Genomic DNA, 4943 nt, shown 5'->3' with positions numbered 1-4943 from the left:
ATATGAGGTATGTGGCACTGTCGAAGTTGTGTTTGGGTCGCAGATAATTGATATCACGTGGTGGTTTCCAGGATTTGTGACCGGTTAATGGCAATGGGTTCGCCCTTATTATATAATATGTAAAGTCCCTTAGTTTGTGCTGCTAATATCAGGTCATATCGGCGAGTATGGTACCGACACGAAACTGCTCCAAGAGAATTCCGGACATTTCAAAAGTATTGAAAGACATTTCAATTGGAGTTCTATGAAAGAACCCGAGCTTCACAGTCATTCGCTTTTCGTTTGATAAAAGAAGTGATATCAATAGTGAGTTCGAGTTTGGATAAGTATTAAAGAATTATTGCACGGTTGATGAAATTATTCTAAAACTAGACAGCATTATTTATTTTACAAAACTAGATATTTTTATCACAAATTGAGGTCATAAATTTTAAAGAACAATTAATATTCGACGCGTAAAAAGCAATCAATCGTATAAATAATTGGCTAATCTGCGGCCGGAGCCACTCGCATATTCCATTTAGGTCACGGACCGAACTTGAATTAGGTAAATCTATTCCGTTTTATTTGGTGACTCTTGGGAGTAGTCTTTCGAAAAAAGAACAAACTTTTAAGAAAAAGAAAATTATTTAAATGAAGAACTATTTAAATATTATAAGTAAAAAAAATAACTCTTGTTCGTTGTAGTTTTTATCTAGCCTAGAATGATGTCAACTTCGTGTAACTCAGACTCGTAATATCGTTCGAATAAGGTCGACTTTTGGTCAGCAGGTACGATTATATATAATAAGTTTTCCTAAAGCAGTTTATTTGAAAAACGTCACAGTGAAAATCACAGCCAAGCGTAGACCCTGAAACAATTCTCTTTCAAATTAATTACACACAAAAGTATTACAAATTCTGTATTCATGTGAAGTAGTACCTAATTATAAATTCCTTTGTGTATAACTTATAATATGTTCTGATTCGTTAGCAAATTAACACATGTTTAGATGTAACAAGTAAATTTTCTTACCAAAAATTATCCAACGAGAAATTAACTGTGTTTAAAAGCGACATAGAAAACTAGCTTTGGAAGTCGATGTGAGTTGGTTAGAAAACGGAGAGTAACTTTAAGTCTTGATTTAATTACTTAGTTCTAATGCCTAATTTAAGTAAACCGGCGAGGCAGTGCTCTCGGTGCATATAGTTAAAAAAAATGTAAAAAACCTTATCTATTTTATGCGTAATACTATAATTTACAATTTCCGTCAAGTGCTTGCTTGTTCGGTCGAGTGCAAAGTCTCGGTGGCTTACTATGCAAGTAAACGAGGCAGCACTAAACCAAACGTAACAGAAAAACCTACTTGACGTTACAAGTTTTCCAAAGACAAAAAGACGGTAAATGAAATGTACAATAAAAAGAATCAACCAAGCGCCAGGTGCACTAAGATTTAATTTATTAAATAAATCCGCTGGGAAAAGTATAATTTGAGCAGTTGCCTCGTTTCATTAATCGTTGCTTTTTGATGTTGTCGACGGGTAAAGGTGAAGCTATACGGTGTGTTAGGAATATTTGGTATCTACCCGCACATTCTATGTACCTACCTACGCTGTGGCTACGACACCCAGTGGGCTTAGCACCGTAAGCACGCGACTCTTTCTCGCTGCGACAGAGATCATCTGTCTCTTTCTGTGTAGTACTGTGAGAGTGACAGATGACCATTCTCCACCATTCTCAGATGTCCATTCTATGGGTTGTTAATAGCGTCATCTTTTATATTAATTTCTGCTGAATTTCCTTACGTTACGGTTGCCTAGAAGAAATCGCGATAAGCCATGCCCCTAGTAAAGTCTCTTTTCTAATCGTTTCTTTACGTACCATAAAGTATGAATATTTTGTTTAGGCTTTCACATATTACAGTATGTCTAGCGGACCAAAGTAAAAAAACTGAAGTGTTGATATTCTCATTGGCCATAAAGTTTTTGTTTTTTTTTTTTATAGATTGAACTTTTGAACTTTGTTTACCGCTCTAAATGAAGCTCTGGCAAACAAACTCGTTTTTTACTATGATTCATTTTTAAGTTATGGTTTACTGACTGTACGGGCTGTGTATCCTTTGCCTGTCGGACGGACACAATAACAAAAAAAAGGCTATGGTTTATAACAATACAATTTCCTACACTTAACAACGCCATCTATGTGATTTTAAAGAACGTAAGTTGGATAGTCCCTCATTATTTTATAGAATTTATTATTTAATAAATAAAGTGTGTTTAAAAACGCCAAAGAATATTGAATTGAATGTACTTACCTGCATATAACTCACAATAACATCCCACACGACGCGTCGTGTCGTGGCACTTAGTTCGAAGAATATTAAAGCCGTCGAAAGAACGATCGCTCGTGTGGTCTCTGTCTAATATTACGGGACAAAGATAATAGACCGAGAGAGGAGCAAGATAATTCAATTAGCCTCCTTGCGAATTTACGGAACTTTGTAGAAATAGAAGAAGCATACTGCGACCTTTGACAGTATAACGCCACAAACTTGGATGAATAATAAGAGGAGCTTATTCGAAAGCTGTTGGCAAAACTTCATGAAATGGTTATATTTAATTTGACCACATCGTTGAAATATCAACGTTTAATGATATTTCATTTTAAATCATTAATGTATGCGGTGTACATGCTATTGTGGTGTAATAAAAATGCAAATAGACGATAATTTTTTAGATTTAAAATTATTTACCTAATCAATACTATCGATATGGAAAATTGTACAATTACATCGATTCATCGATTGTAATATCAATCAAGTTTTAAATATAATCGATACCAGCGCCACTACCGATGGATAATGTTACTAATTTACGATATGACACACAAACAACACAACATCACAACATTGTTATTTGAATTATTTTACTACCTTTTTTGTATTCTATGTGTTCTCGCAAATAAATTGATTTGATTGATTGATAATTTTTTATGATTACCAACGTTTGGCCATATCATGAAGTAATCATGCATTAGTTGCATATGTCGTTAAACCTTTTGTGTTCATTGATTTCACCAAAATACATCACGATGTAGCCAACGAGTAATATTCTATTTCATGAAATATGACCATTTCATGAAATGATCGAGCATATCATGAAATGATCAATTCTAATATCTGGCCAGCTATATCATCATCAGCCCATTAACGTCCCCACTGCTGGGGCATATCATACGATTCAAGTTTAAACTATGTTCGAGGGGGGGTGAGGTGAACCTAGCTTAGACGTTGGTGATGAGTTGCCATTCTATCATCACCAGCCCATTGACGTCCCCACTGCTGGGGCACGGGCCTTCCCTATGGATGGATAGGGAGATCGGGCCTTAAACTATCACGCGGGCCCAGTGCGGATTGATGGTTATTAACGACTGATAATGCAGCCGGGACCAACGGCTTAACGTGCCTTCCGAAGCACGGAGGAGCTTGAGATGAAAACTATTTTTTTTCTGTGGTCACCCATCCTATGACCGGCCTTTGCCGAAGTTGCTTAACTTCAACAATCGCAGACCGAACGCATTAACTGCTGCGCCACCGAGCTCCTCCAACTATATAAGTATGTGATATTATAAATGTTTTGTCAATTCGTTTCGTCGTTAGGTGAAATAAAGTAATTATCTACGTTTTCTTCTTCTATTGTGAGATCTGCGAATGTAAGATCATCTTAACTAATCTCATCAACTGTGATGTCAGGGTTACGATTGAGTCACCATCACATAGGCCCCTGACATGGCTCATGTAACAACTACTTACTTACTAAGGTGAGTAGCCGGGACCAACTCTTCAACGTGCCTTCTGAAACACAATTATACTGTCGGTTAGTCAGGTGATCGGTCTGTAATGTGATTTTGTGCTTATGTCATAGCATAAGGAATAATACTGCAGAACAGACTCCGTGGTCTAGTGGTTGGAGCGTTAGGCACACGATCTGGAGGTCCGGGTTCGATTCCCGATGGGGACATCGTCGAAATCACTTTGTGAGACTGTCCTTTGTTTGGTAAGGACTTTTCAGGCTTGAATCACCTGATTGTCTGAAAAGTAAGATGATTCCGAGCTTCGGAGGGCACGTTAAGCCGTTGGTCCCGGCTATTAGCCGTAAAACACCTCCACCAACCCGCATTGGAGCAGCGTGGTGGAGTATGCTCCATACCCCCTCCGGTCGATTGAGGGTAGGCCTGTGCCCAGCAGTGGGACGTATATAGGCTGTTTATATATAAGGAATAATACTACGTATAGAACGGCAACTCACCGCTTTCCACCAGCGTCTGAGACAGGCTTACCTCACCCCCCCCTCGGACACAGTTTAGTCTTCAATCGTATGGAGTCAAAGTCACACGGGTGCGCGTGTACGATAACGTCAATGTATAGTATTTGTGTACAACGAGGTATTTGTACGAAGTGTGCTTATGTCCCCACCGGGATTCGAACTCAGTATCTCCTGATTCTGAGCCTTTAAAGCTCAACTGCGGAGGCAACGGAGGCCACAGAAGTCGTTAAATCAAACAGTCGTTCAAGAACAACGTCAGTTGGTTGACTTTGTTTCTGTGGAAAATTTGTTTTAGCCTAACCGCTGTGGGACAAATACTGGAAACTAAAATTGACAATGGCACTGTGTGATAGAGGCGCTTCGTACTTCCTGTGTTGCCAGAGGCTTGTGTAATTGTGGACATAAATAGACACTAAGAGCCATTTCTGACTTGGACACCATGATGGCTGTACCACCACGAATATAATGTATAAAGTACCTCACCTCAGTCAATTATAGGCGCTATAACAGCAATGCGTCTCGTTTCGTTCGTATTCGCGTGCCGCGTTTCTACAGTTGTCCCAATCATTAAAGGTTTAAATTAGATTAAACTGTACGATACTTTTAGGACTTTTTCGTAATAAGTACTTGAAATATCA

The sequence above is a fragment of the Pectinophora gossypiella genome, chromosome 5 (assembly GCF_024362695.1).
Source record: "Pectinophora gossypiella chromosome 5, ilPecGoss1.1, whole genome shotgun sequence".
Lineage (NCBI taxonomy): Eukaryota > Metazoa > Arthropoda > Insecta > Lepidoptera > Gelechiidae > Pectinophora > Pectinophora gossypiella.
Note: the sequence above shows the minus strand (reverse complement) of the source record.